This window comes from Aethalodelphis obliquidens, unplaced genomic scaffold (genome assembly GCF_003676395.1).
Source record: "Aethalodelphis obliquidens isolate GAN/ISIS:26980383/991018 unplaced genomic scaffold, ASM367639v1 scaffold2, whole genome shotgun sequence".
In the NCBI taxonomy this organism is placed as follows: domain Eukaryota; kingdom Metazoa; phylum Chordata; class Mammalia; order Artiodactyla; family Delphinidae; genus Aethalodelphis; species Aethalodelphis obliquidens.
In genome coordinates, this window is record NW_020837946.1 from 34,459,801 (window position 1) to 34,475,596 (window position 15,796).

Below are 15,796 nucleotides of genomic sequence, written 5' to 3' on the forward strand. Positions count from 1 at the left end.
CTCCCCTACATCACATTCATCAGGGAATCTTTTTTTTTTTTTTTTTTTTGCGTGTTACGCGGGCCTCTCACTGTTGTGGCCTCTCCCGTTGTGGAGCACAGGCTCCGGGCGCGCAGGCTCAGCGGCCATGGCTCACAGGCCCAGCCGCTCCGCGGCATGTGGGATCTTCCCGGACCGGGGCACGAACCCGTGTCCCCTGAATCGGCAGGCGGACTCTCAACCACTGCGCCACCAGGGAAGCCCCATCAGGAAATCTTGTTGGCTCTTCTTCCAAAATGTATCCAGAATCCACTCCCTCCTCACCACCTGCATGCTGGCCGCCTGGTCCAGCACCACCATCCTCAGCATGACATTAGGGCCCTAATGGGCTCACTGCTCCTTCCCTCGCCCCCTCCGCAGGCTATTCCCATCCCAGCAGCCAAAACGACCCCGGATCCCATTACAAGGTTAATAGGAGCGTAACCCTCTTCTGTCCAACCTCTCTGGTAGCTTCACATCTCAGGCAGAGTAAAAGCCAAGTAGTCTAGGTTCAGCATGGTCTGCCCACCCCCCTGCCCGCAGCTTTCTGATCTCTCTAGTTCACTGCGCTCCAGCCAGGCTGGCCCCTGCTCCGTCCCTTGATCAGGCCGGGAGTTCTCCCCTCCTTGGCACCTTTGCACTTGCTGCCCCACTGCCTGGACTGCTCTTCCCCCATGTATCTTCATGGCCAGTCCCCTCCCCTCTTTCAGGACTTTCTTCAAATGTTATCTTCTCAGAGAAGTTTCCTCTGGCCGGATATTTAAAGTTGCAACCCCCTGCATCATCCTATCCCCTTTCTCTGTTTTATTTTGTTCTCCTTCTCACTTGCTAACACACTATATAACTTATCTAGTATCTTGCTCATTGTCTGTCTCTGCCACCAGGTTACAAACTCCTTGGGGTCAGGTCTGTGTGAGTTTTGTTCCCTGTTGTATATTCAGTACCCCAAACAGTGCCTGGCACATTGCTGAATGATGAATATTTGTTGAATGCATGAATAAACACATCAGAATCTTTCAGAAATAGGCATTTTATGGAATGAGACCACTGGATGTTAGAGAGGAAAGATAGAGATGCTGACAGACGGAAGGCTGAGGTATCGGGAGGCCCTGGAAGTGCCCCTTGAGGTCAATATCTGGAAAAGGCTGGAAAGGCCAAGTTAGAAGCTGAGAAAAACTGGATTGCTTGGGACAGTCAGTAGGGACACACTGCAGATGACAATGATGGGAGTAATGACGAAATCGCTTTAAAAAATAACCTCAGCTGAGGCTTCAGGGAAAGTGTGCAGGGCAACAGCCAGGGCTTGGTGAGCTGGACAGGGACAGGCATACTGATTTGATCAAGCATTTCCACAATTTGATAATTTCACAGGAGGGGAAGTGTGGTTTTAGAAAACTGAGATTATAACCAGTGGCATTGAAACGAGCACATAAAACACCCAACTCATCTTACCAAGAGTTCTGGGGGAAATATGAGTTCCTGGTAAGGTCTAAGGTCTGGAACTCCTCTTTTGCAAATAGCTCCATGCAAATCTCTATAAAGGGCAGAAGAAGATTGTTCTGTCAGCCCTGCTCAAATGGAAACAGCATTGTAATTCTTTACATTAATTAGGCAAAATGAACATAGTAATAACTATCTGATTCTCCTTGTATGGGAAAATAGTTCAAACCAAATAGTTTTAAATAAGAATCTTTTTGTAAGAGAAATACTGATTTGACACTAATGTGATGTTAAAGAAAAGAGTATTCTATTAAATAGTTCAAACAGTACCCTGCGAAACACCAAGACAGCCTATGAAAGACAATCACAGGTCATATAAGTTTGGGAAACCCTCTCCACTGTGCCCCAACCTCTATCCCCTCACCTGTCAAGTCAGGATTCAAAACTCTGAGAAGTCCTATAGTTTAAGTAAAAAAAAGACTCTAAACATACAGACCCATGTGTAAACACACACACACACACACACACCCCACTTGCTTTAATAACAATAGTTAACATTTATGGGGTGCTTATGTTCCAAGTACTTTTACACGTATTAATAATTAATCCTCACAACAATTGTACAAAGAAAGTAAATTATCAACTCCACTTTACCTATTAGGAAACTAAAGCACAGTGAAAAGTTACCCAAACTGGAATCTTGTCTGAATCAAACATATTTCAGTTTTTGGAAACACTTATTCCCAGGAAACCTTCCTAAAGAGAAAGACAAATTGGGAGGGAACTGTGGGATGCAGGGCTAGAGGGCTGTGTAGTGGGGAAGAGCATGGGGAATAGGGAGACAGACAGGTGTGGGTTCCTTCTCAGTTCTGCCATGACTTGGCTCTCTGACCCTCTCAATGGAAAGGTAACCTCTCTGAAGATTAAATAGAAATAATGCCTATTTTGAAGGGTAATTGTGACAAGTAAGTGAAATGACCTGACATTTGTCCAATACTCCTCTGCCTTTTTTCCTATCTCTCTAAGGTCTTCCTAGGTTGCAGAAGGACAACTTGTAGTTGTTCCTTGTGTAGGTTAGGATCCCAGACTGAAGCATAACCGGCCAACATCTGAAGATCAGTTTTTGTGTAAGTTGGAATTAGAAGTATAGGCAGTACCTGATAGTGTCTGAGAATTAAAATGTAAAACAAACAAAATGAATCAGAGCTGAGGGATTAAAGTTCCCCTAAACAGGGACCAGGCCAAGACTTTATAGTTACCCCATGGAAGATATTAACATAGCTTCAAGAGAAGGGAGTGTCATGGGGCAGACACCTGCCATCCAGCAGGTCTACCTGATGGATGGAGGGGCGTCTTCTATGATGTTACCCTTAAGATTATCCAACTGCTCTGCATCCGTGGTCACCAAGCAACCTTCGCCTTATAACGTGGCTTCCTGTGTGTCTTTTCGTATAGGGAAAGGACATGTGGCTCAGTGATCATAAGATCCACCTTAAAATTGTGTTTCTCTTTATAAGGAATATTGGGGCACAGTCCAGTTTAAGTGTGTTCTTTTGCATTTGGTTAAAGTGATCCAGGTGGACCCCAGAGTGCAATCATTGCCCAGATTGAATTCCCGGGGTGTTAAGGATAGAAACACATACAGCAGGGAATGACGGGCTCAGTTTTGTCTAAGTTTCGTCAACTGTGTTCTCTTAGTTTTCCGTGTCTACAGGGAGCAGACTCTATTTTTCCTATATTCGAACTAGGAATTCTTTCTAAGTAATTCCTTTAAGATCTTGGCCGTGGGTCTTTTTTTTGAAACTAGTGTCTCTCAGAGAGCAAAGCCAGAGACTGGTGTGTTTCTGGCTGGACTTCCCAGCTGTGGGAGCCATGAACTCGCCATGTATCTTTGGACAGGCTCCTCAGCCTTCCTGACATTGCAGTGTCCTCTCTCTGCAAAGGAGGAGATGGTGATAGAGGCCAGCTCTACATGAGGAGGGCCAGGCAAGGATGGGACTCATCGTAGCTGGGGTAGGTCTTTTTTCTCTTGTCTGAGTGGGTGTATGATTTATTGTTTCAGCCTTCCAGAGAGTGAAGGGGAAATCAGAGCGTGGGCTTTGAATCACCACTTTACCCAGATCCCAAACGAAAAGTGCATTATTCGTGCCCGCACTTTGGACGTTTGTAAGTAAAGCGGAGAATGACCATCAAAACTCACAAGCACAGTTGCAGCACTGGCCGGCATAAGCGATACTCTCAGGAAGAGGGCAAACAAAGGGACTCACGTCACTTTTCCTGTCCAGCGAGGAAGAATCATTTTCTCCCCGATCTAGGCAGCATTTTCCTGTTCCTTTCTGTTGACAACCATTTGACTCCTAGGATAGTGAAATGCCTTGAGATGAAGAACTTCTTAACATGTAAATGGGTGTGTGCCTTGAAGGGTTTGACAATTTAAATGAGGCTCCAAACTTTTAAAGTCACTTTTGGTGGTTTCTACTGGAATAGGGGTAATCACAAGATCTTCCTTTTTTTTTTACTTTATTTTTTAAATACAGTGATACAGATAAATATATAGAATATATAATACACACACAGTATATATTATATAGCTTAAAACAATAATAAAGAATATGGAGGGCTTCCCTGGTGGCGCAGTGGTTGAGAGTCCGCCTGCCGATGCAGGGGACACAGGTTCGTGCCCTGGTCTGGGAAGATCCCACATGCTGCGGAGCGGCTGGTCCCGTGAGCCATGGCCACTGAGCCTGCGCGTCCGGAACCTGTGCTCCGCAACGGGAGAGGCCACAACAGTGAGAGGCCCCAAAACCACAAAAAAAAAAAAAAAAAAAAAAAAAAAAAAAGAATATGGAGAAGCATAAAAGAAATAAACTATCATTACTCTATCCCACTGGTAATATTTTTATGTAATATATATTTGTACAATAGTTATAGTACAATATACTTTTTACTTTGACTTTTTGTTCATTTATTTGCCTATTATTAAAAAGCCTTTAAAATATAATTTTGCTGATTGCATAATAGTCCATCTTCTGGCTATTCCACAATATAGTTGTAAAATTTGCTATTGATGTATACTTAGTGGGTTTTTTTACATTTTATAACTACAAATAACGTAATGAACATTTCTGTTCATTACATGTACAGCTTTGTGTACATCTCTGAATTTTTTCTTAGGTGAATTCCTAGTTGTAGAATCAATTGATAAGATGCTTTTCACAGCAATAATAATTTATCCATTCTCTAGTATATACAAGACTCAACAACATTGAGTATTATCATTTATAAAGGGACCTTAAAAAGAGAAAAAAAAAGAAAGACAAAAAAAAAAAAGAAAACCATTTTGGAACCAGATCTCCCCGACATTTGCGATCTGCATGGGACTGACTGGGAATGAATGGGCAATCAATGAATTTTAAAGCTGGTTTCCACTTGCTGGTTCTTTCATTTCCCATTTTCTCCAAGCTTACCTCTTGTACCTTCTTCCTCAAATAGTCTCTCCTAAGTTTCTAGTAAAATACTTTCTTCCAGATACTTCAGTTCTCTGTCTCTGCATAAATGTCTCAGGCTGGCAGTTGTGCAGAGACAGCTTCTTCTCTGTCCAAGAAGCAAAACCAGCTGAGCGAAGCCAGTAGCGCTTCCTCTTTCACTCAGAACTCTGAGCGCTCTCATGAGTGAGAGATAACAGCAGAAGCCAGTCTTCTCTTGCCTAATAAATGGGAGCCTTGGGTATTCCCACCGGGGCTAGGTTCCTTTCACCCATTAAGGTCCCTGGGGCCAGCTGGCTGCAGGGTGGGTCTCTGACTGTATTTTTGCTTTTATCCCCAGAGTCTGTGCCTGGAAAGATGGATAACATCCAAGTTCCAGAGGGAGAGAGGTTGCCTTTAACTTCCTTTATTTGTATTTCACAAGTGTTTTCCTATTTACACCAGCAATTTGATGGGTTTACAAGATATTCATTTTCTCAGCTTGTCACCTGCTGGCTCCCCCATGTGGCAGGAGAAGATGGGACACTCACTGGGGACCGGGCTGGCTCTGGGGAGTGGGACACACCTGCTGGTCTATTTCCAGGCCCTCATCCACTATTTGTGGAGTTGAGGCAAGAATACAAATGGAGGCCCCGGGCCTGTGGCCTGCTGCCCTTCCCTCCCCACCCTGCCTCTGTTCTGTACCGTGAAGGGCCTCACACACTTGTGAGCCAGCCTGCATGTCCAAGCTCTGTCTACTCGTTCCCCAAACAGCTAGTCTTTGGCCTCAGGGTGCACATGCTGGCTGTTATGATCTTCCCGAGGAAGATGGACTTGGGGAAGAGACTTGTGCCTGGGAATGGGGTCAAGAATGTATCTGGAGCACAGTCTAGAAAAGGGTGAAGGCTCAAGGCAAACAAGTCACTTTGGCCCCATGGCCTCCTGAGATTGGCCGGAGGAGGACCAGCGAGGGGCTCTCCAAAGCTTGGAATCCCCCTTGCTTGGGTCTAAGGGCAGTACTGCCTACATCCATCCTGCCCTCTGTAGAGGGTGATCAGATGTACTTGTCTGGTTTTCCTGGCAAACACTATTCATAGTGTGGACAGCATCCTCAATACAGTAGTAACTATTTGTTGAGTTCTTACTAAGTGCCAAGGAAGACTTTGTTATGAGCCTTCAATTTCTCATTTGATTTTCACAGCAGCCTAGTGCGGCATCGCTCTTTGGTGGGGGAAACTCCCTGCACTCTGGTACTTGGGGTGAATTTTGGATTCCACTCTAGATTTTTGGCTTCTTTATCTGCTCACACTTTCCCAGCTGGTTTGGATTCTTAGAACTAACCTTGCCTCCCCAAAGCAAATTCCATGTCTTTGCTTGTCTCCTTGGGTTTCCTTGAGCCCTCCTACATGTCCTGTCCCGAGGCCTTGCTGAACTAGCCACGGAAGATGTCTGGCTGGCTGGCTAGACCACCTAGCTTCCCAGCGGTGTGATGTAGAGCATCAAAGGTGGTGTAACGTTCACCCTTCTCTCAACAAAGAGCTCAAACTCCCGTGAGTTAGTTGGAGCTAACTCAATTGGTCTTCCTTATGGTCTATTTAGATGGTCTAAAAAATTAGGGCTTCCCTGGTGGCGCAGTGGTTGAGAGTCCGCCTAACGATGCAGGGGACACGGGTTCGTGCCCCGGTCCGGGAAGATCCCACGTGCCGCGGAGCGGCTGGGCCCGTAAGCCATGGCCGCTGAGCCTGCGCGTCCGGAGCCTGTGCTCCGCAACGGAAGAGGCCACAACAGTGAGAGGCCCGCGTACCAAAAAAACCCCACAAAAAACAAAAAAACAACTCACCTCCTGTGCTCCCAGCCTGGACCAGCTGTCACTGTCATTCTTGCTCTGTAGGTTGCCCCCACAGTCCCCTACTCACCAAACAAAAGGTCCCTCCACTTGCAAGAATTGGCCGATACCCAGTGCAGTGGCATAGATTACCTAATCAGAGAAGAAGAAAAGTTATCAGTATTCTTTATTTTTACTGACTCTTAATTTATTTTTCTTTAGAAAATTGAAACGAACACTGGTGTTTTGTTTTGTTTTTGAGAATATTTAAATAGCCACTAGGCTGTTCACTGATTTTTTTCTTCTTAGATAATTATCCTTCCCACCACCTCAATTCCAGTTTTATTCTCTGTTCTAAAGAAGATGATAGGCTATCTGGTGAGCTCAGTTGCATCCATCTATTAAATTATTTATTCATTCAACATGTATCTATTGACAGCAACTATATTTCAGATACTAGGTAAGATGCAAGCGATCCCAAAACAAGAAAATGTGGCCGTTTCTAAGGCACCATATGAGTGAAGTGTAATGCCCCGGACAGGTTGTTAGTAGTGCCCCTCAGTGGATTTTAGGTCACTGCATCAGAATTTCTGCTATTAGTTTAAAATGCAGATCTCTGGCCTTTCTCCAATTCTCCTAAATTAGAACGTCTGGGTCCCGGTGGAGGAATCTGCATTTAAGAGGTCTGCGGGTAATTCTATTGCGTGGTAAAGTGTAAGAAACTCAGGTTTCCACAGATGAAGGCATGGGAGAGGGTGGGATGGAGGAGGGTCAGTGTGGACTCGAGTTCATCGGGGGAGACTTCACAGAGAAGCTTGGATTGAAGGATGAGAAAGCAATGGATTGGTGGAGAGCAAGGAAGGGGCATTCGGGGTTCACAGCGCAGCACAAGCAGAGGTGCAGAAGTGGAAACATGCGGAGGACTGAGGGTTGAGAGGAGACTGGCCAGCAGGGACTCACGTAGCTGAAGAGGAAGAATGAGTTTGGGAGGCCAGCTGTTGGACTTCTCTGAATGCCGGGTGAAGGAGGGTAGGCGTGGCCACACGACGGGTAAGGAGCTGCTGAAGGACCTCAAATAGTGGAAGGACCTAAGGAAGGGGTGAACATCCTCTCTGACCTTAGGTGATTTGATCTGATTTTCTGCAATGGAGCAGAGAGAGTAAAGGAAGTCCAGCGGCAACTGGCAGATTAGGAGAGTGTGTGGTGCTCACCCTTCAGGCCTCAATCTAGGGATTTGTATATCTGTTGTGTAACAGATGTCTGGTTTAGGGATTGTTGACAGCTGAACGTGAGCTTTATTGATCCTGCAAAACGGATATGTTTATGAACTCCTCTTTATTTATTTATTTGGCTGTGCTGCGCCGCTTGTGGGATCTTAGTTGCCCAACCAGGGATTGAACCCAGAGCCTCAGCAATGAATGCAGAGTCCTAACCACTGGACCGCCAAGGAATTCCCATGAACTCTTTAGTAACTTAAACCCATTGCAAATTTTAAAGGATCCCTTCGATACATGAAGGGCTGTGTTATGGGTTGAATAGTGTCTCCCCCCCCCCCCCCCCCCCCCCCCGCAGAAGATACGTTGACGTTCTAACCTCTGGAACCTGTGAATGTGACCTTACTTGGAAATCTGCAGTGATGCAGATGTAATCAAGTTAAGATGAGGCCCTACTGGATTAGGGTAGGCCTTAATCCAGTGACTGGATTGTAAGAAGAGGGAAATTTGGACACAGACACACAGGGGAGAAGGCCGTGAGAAGATGGAGGCAGAGACGGGAGTGATGAATCTCTAAGTCAAGGAACGCCAGGACTGCGGTCCACCACCAGAAGCTAGGAAGAGGCAAGGAAGAGTCCTCTTCTAGAGCCTAGATTTCAGACTCTTCACCTCCAGAACTGCAACAGAAGGAATTCCTGCTGTTTTAACACCCCCAGTTTGAGGTGCTCTGTTATGACAGCCCGAATGAAGGCAACCACATAAGTCACTGGGTAGAAAAGTAGGGTGTCAAGATGCGGGTGTGGGCCACGTGTGCTCTTTAGTTCTGTGCAGCAACTGCTCTGATGAGCAGATACACCTTGACGTTCTTCTCTGCTCAGGGGTGAAAGCAGCTACTTCAGAAACAACCGAGGGGTCCCTGAACGGGGCTGGGGTGGCATTGTAGGTGGGGAGGAGCAGGCTGACGCATGACCCCACCTGGCTTTGGCGGGCAGTGGGCTTGTTCAAGTCAGACCTACCCCCCAGGGCTGCCGGCAGCTGCTCCCCTGAAGGCTGCGGGTGGCTCCTGGGCAGCGTGTACATGGACATCACCATCCCTGGGCTGCAGATCCTGCACCGGGTGCCATGGCTCTCGGCAGTCCTCTCCTGGAAGGACACAGGCATGGTCACAGGCCCTGCCTTCCTGCTGCCACCGCCTCCTGCCAGGGTCCACATCCTGTGTCTCTCTTGTCATGGTGGAACCCTCTCCCTGAGCAGTGCACCCTCCCCTTGGGCAGAGTGGGCCGTCATCCCCTTTCCTTCTGGAGGAGGTGACCTGGAAGCCGTGTTCTAGCATTACAATTACTTCTCAAGCTCGAATGCCCAGATCCTTCTAACTGGGAATTAGCACGCAACCTCCATTCCCAGAGAGAGAAGAATTCTCCAGAAATCAGTAATTATAAGGAAAGCGTGTGTAATTTCAAAAACAGTTTCCTTGAGCACCCCTATTTCTTTCCCAGCCTGGCTCTGAGCATGGGGTCACCTCTTTCTGATTAACTTGGAGACTCTCCACTATGGACCTCATGTTACTTTGTTCTTTAAATTCTTCTGTTGTGGCTCAAAAGGAGCTCTGCTTTCAAAGGTCCACGATTTTGGTCTGTGTTCTAGATCCTTGCAATTTAAAGTGCAGTCCGTGGACCAGTGGTGTTGGTTCCACCTGCGGTCTTTTAGGAAATACAGAACCTCAGACCTCTGCTCCAAACTTTTTGACTCATAATCTGCATTTTTATTTGCGGTACGCGGGCCTCTCACTGTTGTGGCCTCTCCTGTTGCGGAGCACAGGCTCCGGACGCGCAGGCTCAGCGGCCATGGCTCACGGGCCCAGCTGCACCACGGCACGTGGGATCTTCCCGGACTGGGGCACGAACCCGTGTCCACTGTATCGGCAGGCGGACTCCTAACCACTGCGCCACCAGGGAAGCCCCTCTGCATTTTTAACAAGCTCCCAGCTGATTGATTCTTGGGTACATTAAAGCCTTGCTCTGGATTCAGAATGTAGTATAATTCTAGGATTTGGGCTTATTGGCCTTGGGGTGAACATCCTCTCTGACCTTCTCAGAGACTCTAGTAAACTCTGCTGGGTCTTTTGCCTTTGTTGACCTTCCTGGAATTGACTCTTATGTGGTTAAATCCAGACTCCTTCTTCCTGGAAGGACTCGCAGTGTTAATGGGTCTGGACTCTCCAAACCTCTGTGACAATGACAGAGGAACTGGTGTGTTTATACCAGTGCATGTCACAGTACTCTTAAAACTCCACGCCAGAGGGAATAATCCTGAATTTTACCCTGTTATCCTCAGAGGTGCTTTATTCAATGCACGATGCTCTTTGTGCAGTATTTATTCTGCCTCACAGTCTAATTGGCATTAATCAATGTTTTGATCATGCTGTTATCATTCAAGCAGAAAAAGTAAGAAGAAAGATGATCAGCTACTGAAATGTAGATGGATTTCTAGCTTTCTTTTAAATCACTTAACAGATATTATTATCTTGATCAATATGCATCCAAAGCTTCTACTTACTGGACCACAACCTAGAAGCCCCAGGAGGCACAGTCAACACGGCGTTGATTACAAAGACAGAGTTAAGAAATGAGACATTTAGGATGTGCTTTTACCTGCACGGGGTGAAGCCTCATTTTGATGCTTCCAACACCTTTCACAGTGGTGACAGCAGCCCCACACAGAGAGCAGATGGGCACCAGGCGCACGGTGACAGAGAAGTGTCTTATATGAGAGGCACAAGGAAAATCCAAAGGAGAAACACAGCTCTGCCCTGTGGGGAATGTGGGAACCAAGAAGGGCAGCAGAAACCACCCCCTCTCCCTGTCACTCAGCCGAGAGGATGGAGACCTGGAGGAGTGCCTGGGAGGAAGAATTTAGAGTCCTTTCTGCTGACTCTGTATTATCTATAAGAATTGGGATCCTTAGGGGGAATGTGGGCATTCTGAACCTCAGAAACATTTTCCAAGCCTAGAACAGACCCACCTGGGTCTGGTCTCAGTGGGAATGGACTCGTGTCATCAGGAATATAGTTGGATGTCAACTAGTAAACATTAGGACATTGATCCCATAACAGGTAAAAGGCGCACCTTTGTCTTTTAACTGTATTTGATAATATTTTTGCTTGTTCATTTTAAACTCTCTGTATGAGGTCATTCAGTAGAGTTGGAAGGCCTGTGTCCTGAGGCCATTTCTTGATTTCTTGGGCCAGTGGATTTGGGAGCAGCCCAAGTCCTGGAATCTGGCCCTTAATGAAAAGCTGGAATCATGGCCCAGATCCAGCCCAACAGTAGAAAGAGCATTAGTGTCAGAGCCAGAAAACGTGGGCTCAAGTTGTTGTTCTACATACTAGTTGCATGACCTTGAACAAGTCACTTCATCCTCCTGACATCAGTTTCCTCATCTGTAAAATGAATGCTTGACCTAAATTGCGGTTTCTTTCTTTCTTTTTTTTTTAAAATAAATTTATTTATTTATTTATTTTTGGCTGCATTGGTCTTCGTTGCTGCACGCGGGCTTTCTTTCTCGTTGCAGCAAGCAGGGGCAGCTCTTCGTTGCCATGGGCAGGCCTCTCGTTAAGATGGCTTCTCTTGTTGTGGAGCGCGGGCTCTAGGCACGCGGGCTTCAGTAGTTGTGGCACATGGGCTCAGTAGTTGTGGCTCACGGGCTCTAGAGTGCAAGCTCAGTAGTTGTGGCGCATGGGCTTAGTTGCTCCACGGCATGTGGGATCCTCCCGGACCAGGGCTTGAACCCGTGTCCCCTGCATTGGCAGGAGGATTCTTAACCACTGTGCCACCAGGGAAGTCCCTCTTTCTTTCTTTCTTTCTTTCTTTCTTCCTTCCTTCCTTCCTTCCTTCCTTCCTTCCTTCCTTTTCTTTCTTCTTTCCCGCACTGTGCCCATGCGGGATCTGTGGTATGTGGTATCTGCAGTATGCAGGATCTTCCCTTCCCTTTGTTCCCCAGGGATCAAACCCGTGCCCCTTGCAGTGGAAGCACAGAGTCTTAACCTCTGGACCAACAGGGAGGTCCCTTAATTGGGGATTCTTAACCTGGGATGCATTGATGGGCCTTGGGAGGTCCACGATCTCCCGGAAATTGTGTGCAAAACGTTATTAGTTTTTGTAAAAGCTCATAGATTTTATCAGCTTCTCAGAGGGGTCGAAGACCTAGAGAGAGTTAGAATCACAAGGCTGGAAGGTCTTTGAGATCTTCGTAAGCTGTGAGATGAGAGTGCAAGCCTGGTCTCTGGGCATCTGGGCAGATACCTTATCTCCTGGGACGTGGGGTCTCGCTTAGACACCATCATGGTGCAGGCGCCACAGCCTCCTCTTCTGCAGGCGTACTTCCTGTCAGGTGCACTGGGAAGGGTGGTCAAGGAAAGACTCCCAGGCGGACACGTCGCCTCTATCAGAGCTGCCTTCCTAGGGTGTCACTAGCGAGGAAAGTCTCCTTTGTGGGGTGAGGTGCAGATCTGAGAAGGCATTTGCCTGCCCGCAGGCCTCAGTCAAGGCCACTCTGTATCTTCCTAGCTTTGTGACACTGGACATAGGAACCTCTCCCTGCCTGTGTCGTCACTTGCAAAGAGGGAAAGGCAATACCTACTTTATCCTCACAGGCTTAGCATAAGCATCTTGTAGGATAACAGAAGTAAAAGCCCTTGGAAAAATCCTATTTCATTACAGGTATTCTTCTGGGTTCCAGTCATGTAATTGGAAGAGAAACACTTATTTTTAGCAGTTTAATGTATTGCTAGTTTTGCCCAGTAATTTGTACTGCATTTGAAACCAAGTCAGTGACCCTTTGGAGAAAACTCCTGTCCTTATTTTCATATCCCACCCGGAGTGTCCCTCTGCTCCTGCTTGGTCCAGGTCCAATCTCAAGGCTCAGCCTCTGCTCCTCTCTTTGGGCATCCTTCTCCCTGATTGTGGCCCATTTCCACACAGTTTATGGATTGGATGTAATTAACTAGACTGGCTAAGAAGACTTTGGAATCTTTGGCTTTTTTTTTTTTTTTTAAGCCATATGGCTTGCTCATCTAAATTAAGTCATAACCATAAATGCTTATCAGAGAGGTGTGTGAATGAGTGGAGTGGGCTGGGTGTGACTGGAGAGCTTGTGCCCCATTTTAGATGGAGGATGACAGGCTCCACTCAGCTCTAAGCAAGACTGCTGCCAGGCAGGAAGGACTATCTTCCCATTTTTCATGAGAAATTCCTATTTTTTTTTTTAAAAAAATGAGATTTCCTAATTTTAAAACGTTGACAACGAATTAAAAACCATGTGGGCTTTTAAACAAAACTTGTCATTTCTGTCTTTTTTTTTTTGGGGGGGCTTCTCTGATCCATTAGATTTACCAATTAAAATATGTTTGCCATTATGAAGATCTAAATTTCAGAATATAGAATGGTGGGGAAAACCTGTTGTGAGAAAACAGATGTAGAGAAAGGTAATCTTCTCCTATGACACGTGCTCTTCCTGAATCTGGAGAATTTGGTTTTCTTCCAGGGAAGGGTACATGCAACACAAACCTCTATTACATAACCACTGTCTTGGGGATCTGGAAGGCACTTAAAGGAATAATTAGTGCTGAAAGAAAGAACTTAGCTTCTATTTCATGGCTATTAAATCAAGATATAAGAAACTCTGGGGAAACTTTATCCTCTCCAAATAGCTCAATTAACTTAATATCCTTAGAACCATTGCCAAAAGCAAATAGAGAGCAAGGACCACGGGACCTGGCTGTGTGGGGAAGGAGAGGTTTGATTAGTTCTCATAATTGTAGCTGGCCTATGTTTTTTTTTTTTTTTTTCGGTATGCGGGCCTCTCACTGTTGTGGCCTCTCCCATTGCAGAGCACAGGCTCCGGACGCGCAGGCTCAGCGGCCATGGCTCACGGGCCTTGCCGCTCTGCGGCATGTGGGATCTTCCTGGACCGGGGCACGAACCCGTGTCCCCTGCATCGGCAGGCGGACTCTCAACCACTGCACCACCAGGGAAGCCCCTGGCCTATGTTTTAAGGCAAACACAGACACGGCCAAGACTTGGATCAAAAGGGTAGAGTTCTTTTGTAAGAAGGTCAGCAGGGTGACTTTTGGGTCCACATTCCTCTCGATCACCTGCACTGGAAACAGAAAAGAGAATATTATGGGAATGGAATGGGTGACCCCAAGGAATGCCTGTCATGGCCTGCTTGGTTTATGGACTGGGGTATATTAGGCCTGATTTCATTTGCCTCTCTTTTTGTTCTCTACAGGCAAACAACTTTTACACACATCTATGGAGTAAAAGATGCAGCAAGCATCTGTGGCAACAGTGCTTATATGTGATTAGAGTTGGGAACCACCACTGAGTAAAGATGCCCCTGTGTTTTCCTCTAAGAGTTTTATAGTGTCTGGTCTTACATTTAGATCTTTAGTCCATTTGGAGTTTATTTTTGTATATGGTGTTAGGGAGTGTTCTAATTTCATTCTTTTACATGTAGCTGTCCAGTTTTCCCAGCACCACTTATTGAAGAGGCTTTCTTTTCTGCATTGTATGTTCTTGCCTCCTTTGTCATAAATTAGGTGACCATAGGTGCGTGGGTTTATCTCTGGGCTTTCTATCCTGTACCATTGATCTATATTTCTGTTTTTGTGCCAGTACCATACTGTCTTGATTACTGTAGCTTTGTAGTATAGTTTGAAGTCAGGGAGCCTGATTCCTTCAGCTCCATTTTTCTTTCTCAAGATTGCTTTGGCTATTCGGGGTCTTTTTGTTTCTATATGAATTGTAAAATTTTTGGTTCTAGTTCTGTGAAGAATGCCATTGGTAGTTTGATAGGGATTGCAATGAATCTGTAGATTGCTTTGGTTAGCTAGTGGGAAGCAGCAGCATAGCACAGGGAAATCAGCTCGGTGCTTTGTGACGACCTAGAGGGGTGGGATAGGGAGGGTGGGAGGGAGGCTCAGAAGAGAGGGGATATGGGGATATATGTATGTGTATGGCTGATTCACTTGTTGTACAACAGAAACTAACACAGTTTAGAGAGAGCTATAAGATAGAGAGCTATTAAAAAAAAAACAGAGAGCTATAAAACAAAAAATGCCCCTGGCACTTAAATTCTTCACGTTTGCTCTACTATCTAATTTTGTGGAGTCTTTCAACCCAGTATTCTGTACTCTTGAACTACTTCAAATTGGGGAAGGACTTGGATGCTGTGTGTGTGTGTGTCTGTGTATGTAAGTGTGAAGGGTCCTTGAGGGAAGAAGGCTGAATAGTAAGGGTTTCTATTCTGGCACCTCTGAGACACCTCCTGTGGGGAGTATGTTTGATAACATCTGGGATCCTAAGACTTGGTGGCAGAAAGGGGAAGTGAGGGAGTTGCTACCATCCTGGAGTGGTCCCTGAATGTGCCACTAGCAGCGTGGCCAATGGTGAGCCTTGTGGCCCCAGCTCAGGACCCAGGGAGGCTCTGGGAGAACACTAGAATTCCTCCCTCCCTCACCTTGAAAACTGCAGGCTTTGGCACTCTAAAGCCATGGAGGGAGCTTCTTTGCTGCTTCTATCCCATTTGCTTATTTCCTTTCACTTTTTCTTTGGGTGTCCTGTAAATACCTCCAGCCATTTTGTTGCAACAGAGGAAAGGAAGCTACAGTGGGCCATTCATGTTTGGTTCTTCTTCCTCCCCAGAAGAAAAACATGAACTTGTGTAGACCTCAAAGAATAAAATAGTACAGGAAGATGCTTCCAAGTTGAGATATTACAATTCAAGAGCTTTCTGGATCTCTAGGGGCTACTATCAATGAAAGAAGCAGCCCTCAT